This window comes from Phoxinus phoxinus, assembly GCF_949152265.1.
Source record: "Phoxinus phoxinus genome assembly, chromosome: 25".
In the NCBI taxonomy this organism is placed as follows: Eukaryota; Metazoa; Chordata; class Actinopteri; order Cypriniformes; family Leuciscidae; genus Phoxinus; species Phoxinus phoxinus.
The window spans coordinates 12,381,867-12,400,492 of NC_136900.1; the positions used below are offsets into that span (position 1 = coordinate 12,381,867).

General features: G+C 37.9%; 1 protein-coding gene across 1 annotated transcript in view; it reads right to left on the reverse strand.

Moving 5' to 3' along the window:
- lrrc4ca (leucine rich repeat containing 4C-a) overlaps positions 1-18,030 on the reverse strand; it is a 175,980-nt gene extending 157,950 nt beyond the window's left edge. Inside the window, exon 1 of the mRNA XM_079604446.1 lies at positions 17,747-18,030. The gene's annotated coding sequence lies outside the window, so the exon portion shown is untranslated. The remainder of the gene's footprint in view (positions 1-17,746) is intronic.
- Positions 18,031-18,626: the final 596 nt, after the last annotated feature.

Consider the following 18,626-nt stretch of genomic DNA (forward strand, 5'->3'; position numbering starts at 1 on the left):
ATTAAAACTGTAAGTAATCAGTTAATCTGGAATACGTCCCTTTTTTCTTCAAATTTCCCCAACACTAATATAGATAACATTGTATCAACGTGGATGCATACGCATTTATGTTTAAGCTGCAGTTACATAGCTCTCCAGACAAATGTGATATTTTTGGGCCTCACTGGTGCGTTCACTATCGCTGTAGCAAACAGCTGGTGTATGTAGAGATATATGAAAGTTGGTTATTTTGGCTAGGCGAGATAGCATTGCTCACTTGCTGCTGAGCCGTTTGACTGTCACACTGCCCTAGGCAGACACCGAACTGAACAGCCATAGAGAAACAGGCATAAACAGCTTTTATATAAACTTGCTGAAACATTCTAAAAGGCAGAACACTGCAAGCATTTCACAGCCCATCCAAGTGAGAGCTTGTATTAAATATCTTTAAAAGAAACAAATGACTAGTTAAAGTAGCTTTGAAATCCCAAATGGAGTTTTTAAAAGCATTTTCGCCCCTTAATAAGTCCAGAAATAATCAATTACAGACAGCCACAGATCTTGATGAGCCTCAGACTTCCTCCGAGGCGAGTCAACGTCAACCAATCAATAAGTCGACCGCACGGGCTAACAGCCTCAACTCGCACTTCAGGCCCGAACGTGGGTGTAACTAGCTGAGCTTCTACTAAAAAGTTCCCTATTAATATTTCAGTCTTTATACAATATTGAGGGAACCGTAAGGTGTGGAGAAGGGGGAGGGGGGGGGGGGGGGGGGGGCATGTGGAAGCGTTACCGTGAGATTTCAACCTGAGAAGTATAGCTACAGCATTACTAGCTTAAGCACTTGAGGCAGAAAAATTGTGTGTGTTATGGGTGGAAAAGATGGAGACGGAGAGCAAGGCCGACAGGAAGCTGCACATGGACGCACACTTACATATGTTTTGCTTTATACAAACCAGTCTTCTCGACCCCGTCTCTGCACGGTTCAAGTACTGAGGAGGGAGATGCGAGCGAGGCAGATGAAGGGGGTCGTGCTGACGCGTGCTGGTCGAGGACCGGCTCTGGGCGATTGCTCATCTCCGACTGCTGATACGTTACGCTCCTGTCACACCCCATTAATATAATTACACAAAAACTAAGCTGACAGGCCGGAGATGAAAGGAGAGACACGTGGCTCTCATCAGTTATATCCACATCAGCATTTCTGGCCGGCACAGGAAATATAGAAGGGCGAAAGAGAGAAAGAGAGGGCCGAGAGGAGCTAGACAATTTGGTTATGATTTGCTCACCCTCCAAACCTGAATGACAATTTGGGAAACACAACAGGTGCATTTTTATGGAAGCTTGTGCCTTTCTATGGAAGCTTGTTTCCGCCACAGAATAAAAAATAAAAAAGATAATTGCGACTTTTTATCTCACAATTACAGACTTTTTTTCTCACAATAGCGAGTTTAGATCTCGCAATTCGTTCTTTTTGCGAGAAAAAAGTCAGAATTGTGAGTTTATTGACTTTATAACACACAATTGTGAGTTTATATCTCACAATAGTGACTTTATATACAGTATATCTCACAATAGTGACTTTATACAGTATATCTCACAATAGTGACTTTATACAGTATATCTCACAATAGTGACTTTATACAGTACATCTCACAATAGTGACTTTATACAGTATATCTTAATTCTGACTTTATATCATGCGATTCTCATTCTGAGTCGCAATAAAAAGTCACAATTATCTTTTAAAATGTTTTATTCTGTGGCGGAAACAAGCTTCCATACATTTTTGATAAATGCCAGGGCCACCATTTTTATATATAATGATGGTGAACCATAAAATGCTGCTCCAAAATAATAATGATAAAAAACACCATATAAGTATTGTGCACTGTAATCTAACGGTTTTGAAGTATGAAAAGTTTGTATACTAATAAGATCAACATATTACTTAAATATTCAATGAAAAAAAATATTTCCATTTCCAATAAATAAAAAAGGTATTTATTTATTCATAAAAATATAATCATTACTAATAAATGTATTTCAAAAGATTCATATAATAATAATAAATAAATAAAAAATGAACATGCAAAGTCTCACAATTAAAGTAGGAGCTGATCATGTGCATCAGACAAGGACAAATATTAAAATAATATCCAAAATCTCAAAACAATTCCAACAAAAAAGAGATATTAATTAACTTAATGAGTTAATAATATAATGATGACAGAAGGGTAACACTTTAAAGTGTTATCCGATAGTCCACTTTAGACATTCCTATATCTTATTCCTGTATATATACAACAGTCTACTGACAGTCTACTAAAACTCTAATGAGAGTAAGTTGACATGTAGTTGAAAACTTACTTATAGTTAGTAAAATGTCTAAAGTGGACTATCGAAATTAAGTGTAACAACAGGGGTATCCCTTTAACAAGTGTGTTTTTACTGTACACTCTAACACATACCCTGTCTAAATGTTTCACACCACTGCATTGTAGACTACTGATGAACCCAGCTTATTATCATGGGAATTGTGTTAATGCAAACGGTTCTTTTGCATGATTGTGTGTGTGTGTGTGTGTGTGTGTGTGTGTGTGTGTGTGTGTGTGTGTGTGTGTGTGTGTGTGTGTGTGTGTGTGTGTGTGTGTGTGTGTGTGTGTGTGTGTGTTTAGTCCCATGCAGCATTAAAAAGTGTTTAAAGTTCGCTACTTTTAAAAAGGCATGATTCCACCAGGGGCTATACGCTTGATATCCTTCATGTACTTATTAGCTGTTAATTAGAGATTGGGTGCAATTATATTAGCATATAATTAGAGCGCTAATCGACATGTATTACATTAACAAAGAGATGCAAAGAACAGATAATGACAATAAGCAAAACACGTCTGTCTATAAATAAAATTCACTGGTTTATGCAGTGAGGTTCAGCACAATACACAACACCGGCATAAATAGGACGCTCAGAAACTGTTTGTGAGGCAAAGCTCTTATCCAGAAGTAGGTTAAGTCCCCTCTGGATGAGATGGTCCTCTGCCCTTTATTGTGACACTAAAACCTGAATTTCTCCAGGGGGTGACTGGCCTCAGCGTGCAAACCATAATGTGCCTGGGCCACTAAACACACGTGTGGCCAGTATTTTAAAATGTCAGGTTTGTATATGGAATCTTTAAATGTAACTTATGATGCTTTACCTAATGTTTTGTGCAATATAGGCATGTAACATCAGCAATGATGTACATCCGATGGAATGAGACGGAGGTAAAAGGTTAGTTCGCCCCAAAATGAAACATTTCCCATTATCTTTTCACCTTCAAGCCATCTTAGGTGTGCAGTATATGACTTTCTTCTTCCAGCCAAACACAACCCTGGCTCTTCCAAGCTTTATAACGGGAGTGAATAGTAACTGAGATTTTGAAGCCCCAAAAAAACCCTGCATCCATCCATCATAAAAGTAATTCATACGGCTCCAGGGGGTTAATAAAGGCCTTCTATGCGAAGCGATCCGTTTTTGCAAAAAAAAAAAAAAATCCATAATTATAACATTACTGTAATCACTAGCTTCCGGTAGTCTAACGTCTGTCCACGATAAAATCGAGTTCCGGCGCATGATGTAGGATGTAGGACTAGAGTAAGCTTAGTTAAAGCTACAATATGTAATTTTTTTCTAACCTCTTACAATAACAAAGGCGTACGTTGTTGATGCAAAATTTTGGTGTAATTGACCCTTATGGAGCTTGATTGACAGGTGATCTGGTGATCATACTTCGCCATCTGCCATTTTGTCCGACAAAACAGTCAGGAGAGTTAGCAGATTAACATGGGAGGATTTGAACTTGAAAAACGGAGTGTACTGACGCCTTTCCATGGTTAAAACCACATTCCTTCTTATGTTCATTCATGTTTATTTGATGCTATAAATAAACTAGAAGGAAGAGATGATCGGCTCACGAGCAGCGTTAACTGAGGCTCTACAGTGATCTGTCACGACACATTAAAGAGCCACAAAACGGTATTTATTGTTTAAATTTATTTAAAAAAATGACCAAATTTGAAAGGTGAGACTTTGTTTAATATGTTTAATAACAAAAGTAACCCAAAAGTAACCTGCTCTGTCAGTGTGTTGTCAGTGTCCTCTCTGCTCCGCGATGTATTTTTCACTGCGTGAGAACATGGTGTGGCGTGAGAGCGGTGTAGCTTGTCGGACATAGCGACAAGGTCATTGACATAGGTCAATTATGGAACTTGTCATCAAGCTGATGGATCTAATAATGTTTATGGATGAGCAAATACATTGATGTTTTTAACATGACTGTGGGATAAAGTAGGGCGCGATTGCTAATGAGAGTCATACATAAGTCTCGCGGATATAAAGGAATAAGGACCCGCAAGTGCTGCATTAGGGCTGAGCGATAAAACGATGACGATATGTATCACGATAGACACGTAATCGACATCAATAAAAAATGCGTTCGATATAACGTTCGATAAAAAAAAAAATCTTCTTCGTCGGAAGAAACCAGAGGTTGCGAAACAAGTTTGGTTGCACTCACTCTCTGGTAACCTAGCAACGTAGGGAATGACCATAGGGAGTGACTCAAGGTATTATACACCGGACGCGCACTTTCTCAGTTTATGGCCAGCAATATTATTATGTTTAAGGACATTATGGAATTAAGATAATATATGTACTATGTTATGATTGTACTATACTACAATTAAATACAATCGTTGCTAAGTCTGCAGTCTGAACACTTTACGTCAGAGCGTCCGTTAACTGAATGAATTGAGAATATCACCTGAAAATCAGATAACATCAGAAATTAAATTTTCCTTCAAGCAGCTGATTTCTGTAAATTAATGTAAAACTAAATGTATATTGTAGCACAGGTTGAAGTCAGTATACATTTCGTTAATTTGAGACAAATAAATTTCAATTTAATATTAAACTATGTAAATGGTGCTCTGTGGCGCGGCATGATTTTGAACAAGGTCTTGAGTCATTTCTGGGTGCCTTACAGTCTATGGTGTACACTCATGGAGAATAATGTGTTCGCATTTTAAATGCGAGGCGTTGCGCAACGTGGCGCTGCGTCGTCTGCAAATTATGCAAAACTGTCGTCCCCGACTGGTAATACCACAAACTTGTTTTACCACCTTAGCCGCGCTCACCCTTTGGAGCACAGCCACAGTTGTGTTGACATTTATGCCTTTATAACTGAGGGGATTATAATCAGAGGAAGGTTACGTTTAAAATAAAATTAAAATGTTTAAAATGTAATATATTTTTGTCCTGGTCCTTATTTTAAATAGGTAATCAAAAAATATCAATAATTATCGATATCGACCGATATGAAACACTTAAAGGCACACCGTGGAACTTTTGGCCAATAGGGGTGCTAGACCTGTAACTTTCACGTCTAGTGCCCCTAGAGGCCACAAGCGCCGCAGCACTGTCGCAAAAGTGAAGAAGACATCCACTTAATAAATGAATTGCACAAAAGTGAACAGAAAATAACTGGTCAGGTAAGTCGCATAGACCAGGGGTGCCCAACCCTGCTCCTGTCTGTCCTGCAGAATTCATCTCCAACCCTAATCAAACACACTTTAATTTTCAAGAGATCCTGAAGACGTTAATTGGTTGCTTCAGGTGTGTTTGAGTAGGGTTGGAGATAAACTGTGCAGGACAGTCGATCGGCAGGAGCAGGTTATAGACGTTTTGTACCTAAAACTAAGTTGTTATTGTGCTTGTTTTGGAGTCATCTTATCTTTAGATCGGACTTACGTCGTCTTATTGGTTTTTTTCCTGTAGTAAACTATGAGTTTGAATCTAAAAGCATATAAGCCTCTAATAATAGACATTTGAATCTAAAATCATAAGCCACGAATAATACACACATAAGTTATATGAATGTGTAAAAGGACAAACAAACTGAAGCCTACAAATAACGGCAGTAGGTTTTAACATATCAGTTTTGTTACACGAATTCCCGACTTCGCAGTAAATATTACATTATATATCCACTTTTATGCCGATGTTTATGTTTTATTTTCAGTCATCATTTTCTTCGCTTGAAAATCGCTTCGCTTTATTCCCTTGAATAATCTTCAGAGTCCCCTCCCGAAACAGGAGGAGGACGCGGAGGACGACGAGGGAGAGCCGGGGAGAAACAAGAGAGCCTCTTGTTTTTCTGCGAGCACGATCCCTCTCGCGTTTTCTCTTTCTTGCCTCCTCAGGAGCAGTTTTAAACTTTTCCTTGCCTCAGACATGGCCAAGAGTCGAGCAGGCAGAAAAATAGTAGCAAAAGCGTTAGCTCCTTAAGCATATCAGAGCTTGTGGTCACGTGACGGTCGTAAAGTGATTCGTTCTCCAGGTCACATGACCTGTCCAAACTTACATAGGCGGTATTTCAAGAGGACAGCCCCGCTCGGAGCATTGATAGTGTCAAACACTGTATATTAGCCTGAGAAATCATTTAAAATAACTCATATGCTTCAACTCTTTAGGTCAAAAGTTCCACGGTGTGCCTTTAACGTTATATCGTGATACAGTTTTCAGCCATATCGCCCAGCCCTATGCTGTATACTCACATGGGTCAGTTTATTAGATGAATGAAAGGTAACGCAACACTGTTTCACTAGGTCTACACTATCACACTAAACTGCATTTGAATGTGGTGAAAGTTAATTATAAGGTTAATGTGTTAGTTTGTCTGTATGAGACTAGCAGTGAGCTAGATCAACATTAGAATAACATACAGATCATTTTCTAACATTTCAACATGTTGAACTATATAGGCTAACATTGATTAGTTTTATGTGACATTTGCTCACCTATCTAATAAAGTACATGCAAGAGCTGCGTCTCTGTCAAGTCGAAGTTTGTCACGGACGTGGAGCTATCGGCGTCTCGAAAACATCAGGCTGATATTGATCCTCGTTTTAGTTCTCTTTTTTCCCCCCAAAGTCTGCTTGCCATGGTCCATAATGTTTGAACGAAACAACAACAGCGTGAGCGTGCCGCTAGACCTAAGGCTGCTGTTCACGTCTGTCGCCATGGTTACTATGGCAGCACGAGCGGAAACCAGGAATAATGTGAATATTACGTCAGTGACAGGCAACAAGTGAACAGGAATTCCGGGACTCCATTACTGGAAGCCAGTGATTATAGTTTATAAAGCTATATGGATAATTGTCTTAGAAAAATGCATCTATTCGCTTCAGAAAGCCTGTATTAACCCCCTGGAGTTGTATGGATTTCTTTTATGATGGATGGGTTCACTTTTTTGGGCTTCAAAATCTCGGAAGAGGCAGAATATTTTTAATATAACTCTGTTTTTGGCTAAAAGAAGAAAGTCATATACATCAAGGATTGCTTGAGGGTGAGTAAATTATGGGGTCATTTATTTTTGGGTGAACTAGCCCTTTAAACGCAGCCATCGTTTACACATATTCGCGAAAACTAATAAAGCTGTGTTATTCATGGCAGGCCAGTAGATAGCGATGTCACTTTGTAAAGAAACTACGCACCTATAGACTGAACACATGATATGCATGAGCATGACGTCACGGTTTTCACAAATTCACGTTTTTGGCCTTCAGGCCCCCAAACGCCTTTGTTGTATAAATGAACGACCAAAACGCACAAAAAGATTTCAGTTTTTGGTTAAAAACTGTTGTGTAAACAGACCCTAAGTCCCTTTAGGTAAAGGTGTCTGATAAATCTAATTTTGAATGTGGTCAATAAAGAAAGATGCTTTTCAGAAGAAATTATGAGAATATCCAGTCAGCCAGTCATTATCAGAAAATCTTCTTTCAACATGAAGCTAATAGGTCTGGAATAACCCGGAAATAGTTTATTTGTGACCCTGGACCAGTCACATGGGTAAATTTTCTGACATTTAGATGTATACATCACCTGAAAGCTGAATACATAAGCTGTCCATTGATGTATGGTTTGTTAGGATAGGACAATATTTGGCAGAGACACAACTATTTGAAGATCTGGAATCTGAGGGTGCAAAAGAATCGAAACATTGAGAAAATCGGCTTTAAATTTGTCCATTTATGTTGGCGATTGTGCTGCATTCACTCACAAAAATAAATATTTTATATATTTACGGTAGGAAATTTACAAAATATCTTCATGAAACATGATCTTTACTTAATATCCTTCTGATTTTTGGCATAAAAGAAAAATCTATCATTTTGACCCATACAATGTATTGTTGGCTATTGCCACAAATATACACGTGCGACTTATGACTGGTTTTGTGATCCAGGGTCACATTTTGTAATAATAGCATAGTACAGTAATAATTACCGCACATTTTACAGCCAACTGCTATATGAATAATTAAATAGACATGAAATATACACTTTATTCATTATGCAACATTATTTGACTGCAGAATGAAACAACTTTTCTAGACTCCCGTACAATAATCAACAATAGTTTACTTTCCATCATCCAGATGCACTCTGAAACACTTTACGTCGTATTTTACAGGTCGCAAATGCCATTTAACATTGTTTTAAAAATCATTTAAGGGCTTTATGGTAGTACTGACGTGGTCCGGATGTTTCCCAGCCGAAGAGCTGAGAATCCATCACAGCAGAGCAAAGACTGGGGCACAATATACTCTATGTGAGCAGGGGCAATTTTACACCAGCTCTGACCCTAATGGAAAGTTCAGTGAACTGAGGCTTCTTCGAGGTAGCATTCCACATTCTGCAGTCCCTCGGAACGCCGAGCCACTGTCAGCTTTACTTATTCTCAGGGTGGCTGCACAATACACTGAGAGATATGTGGTAAAATACAGCCGTATAATATAAATCTCACAAAACTAGATTCTGGTGAGGCTGAACCGCAGTAGTGCATGGGACTCGCTGACAAATGCAGTTCGATTTGTTTTTCTCACTCACTCCTGAGAAATAGAAATATATCAAAGCCGAAATAGACAAAACTTGTTTGTGGTGTGGTCATAAGGAAGGCCACTTTGGGTCTCCCTGGGGCGAATGCACTCCTTACGGCTTAGCTCATTAATATTAATTAGGCCACATGACCGAAACACTACAGTATATGCATGTAGGTTAAACAACATCATCACTAACGAATAAGTGAACTTATAAGTGGAGTTTTTATTTTGTATCATTAAATTTTTCCATGACAATAAACCACATTTTACCCTGTTGTCTGATTTATTAACATTCCTCAATTATTATTATTTTTTGTTGTTTTTTGTTTTCATTGCAGTAATTAGAATTTAGGATGGAAATGTAAAAATGCAAAATGACTTCTGGTTTTATTTTTTTCATTTTTTTGTTTACAACTTCATTAACTAATATTAACTGGGAAAAATGGGATTTTTTGGGGTGAAATGTGCTCAAATGCCTTATCAATAACATCACAATCCAAAATAAAATGCAATGGCTAAAATTGAATTAGTATGCTTACATTTTTGTTTTAATTAAAAATAGGATTTTTGCTTTTAGCTTTTGGTGAAATATGACTAAGGTCACATGACCAAACAATCCATAGGTTATATGACAAACTAATAAGTGCTTTAACAACATGTTGTCCCTAAATTGTCAGAATATAATAATATAATGCTGGTTTATGGCTATATTTTTTATTAAAAAAAAATATATATTTTTTTATGTGTCTGGACAAAATTTGACTTGTTTTTTGGGGGTGGAAAATGGCTAAAATAGGCATACATTTTATTTATGCAAAATATGATTTCTGGTTTTATCTTGGGGGAAATATGACCTAGACATTTCTTTGTAAGATTTTATCTATTTCCTAGACCTAAAACTGAGTTTATGTGGGAGTTTTCACGGCACGGCGCTCGAAATGTCCCAGCTCCACATGGGACTGCCTTGACGATATAGCGTTGTGAAACTGTCGTGAGAGAAGCACTATTCTGTGCTTTAGGGGACATAAAACATCTTTGATCATCAAATACACATTACAAACATTTCCTAATGCTGATAGTTATTTTAAAAAAAATCTTCAAGCAAAGTAATTTACAGTACACTAATTGTAGGGATAGTCCCACTGGAGAAACCTGCCAGTGTCTTGCTCAAGGGCAGGATTGTAGTTTTAGTAATTCCCAACTCAGGGATGCCAGTACTCAGGACTAACCAGCGGCCTTTGTGTTGAACAACCGAGATACTTAATCATTAGACTGGAAGAACCCTTGCGACACCCTTATACCATCCATCTCACTTTATAAAAAGCAAAACCACTTGAGTTAATGAAGTTTGAGTTAACAAAGTGGAATGCATTTGGGTAAAATGGATATTGGAATCAGGACATTAGCATCCATTTTCCAGGTCTTTCATTCTAATTTAGCTTTAACTCAACAACAATTCACAAGTGTGATTTCCCAAACCGTTTTGGAGGCTTTTGAAATAAGGGGGAATTTATTCTCTACTTGGCGGCTCGTAAACTCGATACGCTTTCAAACTGATGCAGTAGATTTTCCCATTTCCTGAGGGGTGTATAGCTGGCCATAGCACTCTGCCTTAGCCCGTTCCATCCACACAGCTGTTATCTCTCCATTCCCTCCAAGGGAAAAGCTCCTACATAGTCTGAGAAGATCCATTTGTTATTTCCGTCATCCACAGGCCAGTGGCTGAAAAAAGTGGGGGGTGGAAATCTGCATCTTTGTTCCATCTATGATATAATTGGAGCGTAACCGACTACATTAAGGTCCAAATGGTTATGCGGGAATTATGCAAGCGCCGTTCGCACGACCCCGGGCACGCCGGCTCAGTGTGGTCAAAACGGTTTGCGACCTCTGCGTGAATGCGGCGGCACAAGCTCTGCAAGCCGAGCAGTGGCCGATTCATCTGAAGTGAAGTGACAGATTGGGAGGACAATATCACAGGACAGACGCTCAGAGTGGATGCGCCGCAGGCCGTGAGAGGCTGAAAAACATCAGCGTGCGATGCTGAGAGATATAGACGGAAGATTGATGATTCAGACATAAAACGAGCCCCAGGAGTCAAAGTTTAAGTTGTACCAATGGAGGGAAAAAAAAGTTGTGGCATAAACAAGACTTCACAGAGAAGCATAGCCCACTTAAGTACATAGATGATTTGTTCTTCTACAGTAAACAAACACAGAGCGAAGAACTCAAACATTGTTTTACAACATCCCAGTGTGCAAATCCCAGAGGCCTTTTTTTTTAAATGCAAGCATATTGTAAAATACTATGTACTATAGACAGAAATGATACCGCAAATGGTACAGTTCATTGAGGAAAGCTGTGCCAATTTTTTCCTAAACAATTAGACTTTGGTTAGTGAACGCTGAAAAGTAAAAAAAAAAAAAAAAACTTACATTGAATAAAGTCGACTTTTGATTAATCTAGTAACACTCTAACAACTGTATAGTAAGGCTGTGTGTCCACCAAAGCGTTTTTTTCCAGAGGCTAACGTATTTTTTCGAATTGTTTTTAATGGGAGTGCCAGGTTTTAAAAACGGCAGCAGCGCGATGAGCGTCTATTTCTCACTGAGCGCACAGCGTTTTTTACTGGTCCCCGAGAGTTAAAGAAAACTCAAAGCTTATCACTGTCACTTTTTAGCTAGCTATCCAATCACAGTGGAGGAGGGGCGGGACAAATACACCACCGACCAACCATCACATTCTGCTTGTACACCGATAACAAATGACAACAACAAGCACATCTCTTCATCCAAAACTAGTGCCAGAGCAAGTGTTATATTGTGTCAACCTAACCTATGTTTATAATCAGAAACAAACTTTTTGCGAAATCAGATACTATTACACATACAGCACATACAGACCTTATGTAGCTACGCCCATTTTCAGCTCATTGTGTTCTGTCTTCCGGTTTGTATTTCCAAAGAATGAAGGTAAGATCTTACGGATTTATGAATGTACCGCTTATTTTACATTCCCGGTCTACTGACATTTTTTTTTATGACTTCCGCTTCAAACACTACAATAACTTTCATTAACTCAACAATGAGTAAATCCACTTCACCAGCGGATTACTTCTCAACAGCGATGCCATAAATATACAGAGCAAAGGGAAGTTCAAAGTCACAATTCTAAAGATGGGCGCTTGTTTCTCTGATGCATAGGGTCTATTAGCCTGGAAATCCAGACCTAAATCTGAAAGATTAATGGTCTGGTGTCAACTAATGAAAATCGGCCAGCTCGAGGGGCGGCACCAAGCATGTATTTGAAAATCTCACAGCACGCAATTGGCTAACACTACGACCAATCACAACAATAGACGGGGTGACGTATCCAGAGCGACGGAAAGGAACGATTCGAGCGGTCTTCTGTTCCTCTTTTAGAGAAAAAGGCAAGTCTAAATCTTTCATTATAGCGCCCAAATCCGTTTCATACAACTGGTGTTCATCCATAGCCATCTTGCAATGTTTACTAAGGACTTCGACGTCACAGCACTGTCGTCATCTGGCCTCTGGCATGCCTATATCAGATAACCCGATGTGATTGGTGCAGCTCAGATACAAGGGCATATTTAATGAGCATCATTATTCGGCTGAGCAAATTCAACTTGTGCTCTCGCGAGAACTCTGGATTTCCAGGTCTATAGTGTCTCAACTGAAGATAATGAAAAAATGCTGAATGGTGAAGTGAACTCAAGCGCCCACAGCAAGGCATTCTTTCAGCTAAAAACGCTTTGGTGGACACATGGCCTAAGGCATGGCCTCAAAACACCCTAGAAAACACATAGCAACCTCCTGACAACCACTCAGAACATTGTAGCAACTACACAGCAGCACGCTAACAGCCATTTAGCAAAGCAACGTGCCAATAACCCTTCAAAACACATTAGCAACATGGTAACAACCATTCAGGGATGTGTTTCCCAAGCATAATTTCATGTAAAACTCTTGATATTAGAACTACATGTTGTTTAGATAGCAACATCGTTTTGAAACACCACCAATGTCTATATCGTAAAATTCTAAACTTTACAGTTCAAATAATACAAATTTTGACAAAGTTTTAATAAATAATAAACATCCCATTTTCACCAAATAAATGATTAATTACGTTATATATAATTGGTCTGAACAACTTTCTGTTGTTTGTTGTTAAATTAACTATAATAATGACATTGTGATCTCAAATCACTTAATTTGCAGAAGTTCTTACTGCACCACCTGGGTGTGACATCATTAACAACAACCCTATATTGTTGAAGCAACATGGTTCAATCGATGGAGGTGCGACCATGTTACTACTCAGGAAAAACGTTACTTGTATTTATCCAACAATGCATCATAGTACGGTGAACAAACAGCGAGTTACATTGTTGAACAGGGAATGCACCCCAGAATATTTTAGCAACCTTGCAGCAATGCTCTGGCAACCATCTAGATCTATAGGCAAAAAGGCAACTTTTGTTTACACTGAAACGTGTGGCTCTTATTTCTTACAGTTTCCTGAAGCTAATTACCCAGAAACGGACAAAAAATTTAGCCTATACGCATCAGGTCTCCAAAGAGCTCCCTATGATCAATAAATCATGCTGTTCAAAATAATGTCCACATCCGCTTAATGCTCCCGGAGAGCTCACGGATTGTCCTGAAACACCAGTTCAGTTTAGTCCTAAAGACCGGTCGGAATTGTTCTCCGTATGCTACCAGTTATAGCAGCTTTAAAAGCTCTTCAAACAAGAGTCGAACACATCTGGGTGTGAGATCTGCTCTCAGTTCCGTTGTTAAGAGCAGATCAAAAGAGAGTTCACTTCAAGACTGTTCTGAAAGATTCATGCGGCGGCCCTGAGAGGATGACACACAAACATCATTTAAAGTAATACAACGTTTTTTTTTTTTTAGCACTTGAAGTATGAATGTTACAATGGGATCTCACTTAGTGCTTGACAGCTAAAAGCTCATACTGTACATCCTATAATCTTAAAAGTTTGACATGGCCGATGTGCACGGTCAATTACGGCTTGTCTTCACCACTGAAGCCCCAAGAATCTCGAGGATCCAAAGCTCATGCTTTATTCTTATATCTAGCTAATCGCATCTGGGCTATATTTTTGTTTAGTTTGCCATGTTTGGATTCCGCGAGCAACCTTCCCTTCTTGTCCGACTTTGTTCAGCGAGCGAATTCAACCTTGAGGGTGTAGTGCCATGGAGTCCTGATAAATCATAGTAGAATAACACAGCACCATATAGCCAATTAAGTTCACTCAAGGCTGGGAAGGGACAGTGAGAATTGACACACATGTTCACTACCAGCAAAGACGCCCGGGCATAGTTTGTTTTGTTTAGAGGGCTCAGGAGACTCGGGGCACTCGGGTGGAGACACAACGGAATAGGGTTGACACTATGTTCCACTTGGGCGGCTACTTCAGGAACAGAAAACGATCAACACCAACATAAACAGGCTACTTGTTAGTTTTAAACCATTTACTTGCACAAATAGTGCTGAAAGGTCTTAAAGGTGAAATGTGATTTCTGCACCGCTCGAACTACCAAATCGAAACGCAAAAGTAAGGAAGTTTTAAACATTTTTCCCAGACACACACTGCCATTGGTCGCCTAACAGATGACCCGCTTCAAGGTCACACCATTTGTAGAGCCAAAATATTATTATTGCTATTTAAATATTTTTATTAATTGAATTACACGTATTCCATATGAAAATTCAATACAATGAATACTACTACTACTAGAAATATATAGAGAGAATATTTAAAAACTAATATAAACTAATAATAACTACGTATACATTTACGATTCCATTGTTGTAATTGTTCATTAAAACTAAAACTATTCAAAATATTTTTAAATTGAAATAAAGCTGAAATAAAATAAAGTTATATACACACACACACAGTATATATATATATATATATATATATATATATATATATATATATATATACACACACACATACGTACACACACACACATACGTACACACACACACATATATATATATATATATATACACACACACATACATACACACACACACACATATACATATACATATATATGTGTGTGTGTGTGTACGTATGTGTGTGTGTGTGTGTATATATATATATATATATATATATATATATAATATATTTGTGTGTATGTATGTATGTATGTATGTAACCAATAATACAATTAAACCTGAAAATATAAAAAATAAAAGCTAATTCAAAATTGTATTAAATATAAATAATACAAAAATAACACTATACAGTTCACATTAAACTCATGGCCAAATGATAAATTGGCAGTGTAAAGAATCCTTTCGGTTTTTAATACAAAGTGAAGAATAAAGCTGTTCTTGTCATTCTTTAACAGTATTATTTCCACTTCTTGGTTATGTTACAGATATGAAAATGTAGTAAATTAGAAATATCTTGAAATGAAATGACCCGGTGAACTTTGTCTTTTAGATGAAGAGATTACATTATCTCAGGGAAGAATAAAAGAGAGAAAACTAAGCTCTAAATTTGGCACAAAAACCGACATTGAAAACAAAGAAGATTCAGATAGAGGGAAAACGGAGCATCTGGGTGAACCCAGGAGAGCTCATGCATATTTCATTATCAAGGAAAACAGTCATATCCTCTAAGAAGTTAAGAATAAATCGCACATCTGAAAAAAATATTTGGATGCATGCATTTAATAACTAATGAATATGGAAGCAGCTTCAGAAACAGCATCACTGTAGTGACTTCTGAGTTCAAAGTTTTACGTCAAAGTCAACTGTGCAAAATGGTCAGGAATCAATATGTTTAAATAGCCTAGGGGGCCGTGTACACAACACAGTTTTCAACCAAGAACTGAAAACGTTTTGTGTTTTGGCTGTTCATTTGACAGCGGCATTTTGGGGGCCTGAAATGTAAATCTTTGAAAACGGGATTCAAAGTGCAAGTTTCAGAAAATGATACCGTTTTCATCTCCATGTAAACTACAAAAACGCAAATTTGTGTTCAAAAACATAAAAAAACGTGTTCAGTCTAGTGTTTCTTTACAAAGTGACATCGCCAACTACTCGTCAGGAAACATACTGTAATACAGCTTTTTTAATCGTGTTCGCGGATTCGTAAACAGTGATAGTTTTGACAACATTGACTTCTATGAAGAACTTTCTGTCATTGTCGTGTACACATATACGCTAATATAACTTCTCTGAATGACGTAAAACGTGGAAGTATATTTTAACCAATATGTGCTATTATTATATTTATACTATAAATCAAAACCTTAAGGTAGAATTATTGGCCTGTCATATTATTATTCAAATCTTTTTGAGCTCTAAATGCTAATCACGGCACCAGAGTGAGGATTTGGGACGATTTAAAAGACACTACAGTTTACAGTTGTTTTCTCCAAGGTAAACTTCCTCGATTTCTTCGGTTTTTGCTTCAAAAAGCCTTCGGCTTGTGGCTACTGGGTCAAAAAACTGTTAGCTGCAACTGAGCTCATCAAAAATTAAACGTTAAAAATCTATACTTTTTGTTTTTCCACAAAGTCAGACGAAGAAAGAAACTCAGGCCACAAACTGTCAAGTTCATTGTCCCATTGTCATCACTAATGACAAATACAGCTTTGCACCAACACACACACACACACACACGCCAAACTAAATACTGTCAGCCGTCTAAGGGTTACCGTACAGCTAATTCTCCAGCCCTTATCTGTCTCAGTTTAGCTTCATGTCCTGTGCTGTCAAACACAGCCGCTGTTTTTAAAGTTTAATCCCATTGTCTGCGTTTGCTCTGTGAGTCAGCAAGAACACCAGACAACAGTAATTAACGCCCAGATGTGCGGTCATCCTCGCTGATTAGCGATTTAATACACCACCCACCTGAGTAAGCGGTCAATTGTGAAGTAAACATTCCAGTGCAAACAACATCTAAATATAAACTTACAAACATTAGCACAGTAAACACATAGCTAAGTCCCAGTTTGTGCTAGTTAATCAGTAACTCTTTCTTCATTATGAGAAATCGCAATTATATCGTCTGCTCTATTGTTCAAAAGTTTGGGGAGGAATGTTTTTTGTTCATGTTTTTGAAAGAAGTCTCCAAAGCTGCATTTATTTGAGCATGATACAGTAAAAACAGGGATATCATAAAATGATTACAATTCATAAGTGCTTTCTATTTTAATATATTTTGAAATGTATATACTTATAAGTATTACTAACTTTATTCCTGTGATAGTATGAATATTCAGCACCATTAATCCAGTCTTCAGTGTCACATGATCCTTCAGAATTCATTAATATGTCTATTTGCTGCTCAAGAAACATTTGTCATTATCAATGTTGAAACCATTAAGATTTTTGTGGAAACCGTGATAGCCTACAATTTATTTCAGCAAAAAAAAAAAAAAAAAAAGAAGAAATCGTGTAACATTATCAATGTTACTCTCACTGTTGATCAAAAGATTGCCTCATGTATAAAAGTAAGACTTATTTTTTAAGTATCACTGACCTAAAACTTTTCAATAAAAGTGTAAGTCTTGTTGCTTCTTAAATCAAAGCTTAAGAAAAAGCCCTTGTTAACCGTGGCAGAACATATTACTCTCATCTCAACACACTAATAAGTTAATACAACACACAGAAAAAAAAGATTACGTTTCAAACAATGACAATTTTCAACATTCTTTGGGTCACTTACCCTACAATAACAGATCTTTTCGGTCACGAACAGACAGTGCAACTCTCATTCATTAATATTTGTTCATAACTTCAGAGTTTATTGAGCTGTAAGAATCCTAAAACCTGACCTCCGTGGGCACAGGAAGCTTCTCAACAGGCCGGGGCAGCTATTTATACCACCACATGCTAATTAGCTGGCATGCTAGAGAGGACAGCCGGAGAGCAACCAAACCAAAGAAACTCCCTGCCAGACTGAAGCCCTGATTCAAACAAGCGAATCTCCGTATAAATACCAGAAAATGCATCACATTCTCGGAATTTCATCCTTGGTGGCAGAAAGTTGAATCGCCTTAGGGTTTCTAAATACGCTGAGAAAATACAATGAAACCATGTTGAGTACTCACATGTTCATATTGCATCTCCTTAATGAGGCCGTATAATAATCCCAAAATGGCAGTAATAACTGATGCTGCTGATTTTCATGCATTTGCATATAACCAAAGACCCGTAAGGCAAGCAACCCTTGGCGGCCATCTTGGAAGCTCCTGCAAGCTGCTCTTTACTATGTAGGTACTATGTAAAAAACTTAATATAATCAATACATGTTGGGAAACAAACCTGCACAAACCCTAAAGGCTATTGCACACTGAGTCCGAAATTTTCGTATGCGTTTTTTCGTATTCGTGATTCGGTGGCTCTGAATTGTCAAAGCACCATTCAAACACCATTCAAACTACTTGTTACGGATGCGAAAAACGCAGAAAATCGAACCCGTTCCGATTTTTTTTATGACGGACGAAAGTTTCGGAGGCAGTGTGCAAGCGTGATTGACATAACGTTAGGTCGTATTTATTTTTTAACGTGCGAAAATTTCGGATGCGAATTTCGGACTCAGTGTGCAGTGGCCTTAAGAGAGTTCATTTTAAACTTTTATTTCTAGTTCCCTCTCGTTCTGTTTTACCCATCCTAACAAACTTGTACAGTATGTTTATAAAAATGGGGAAAAAA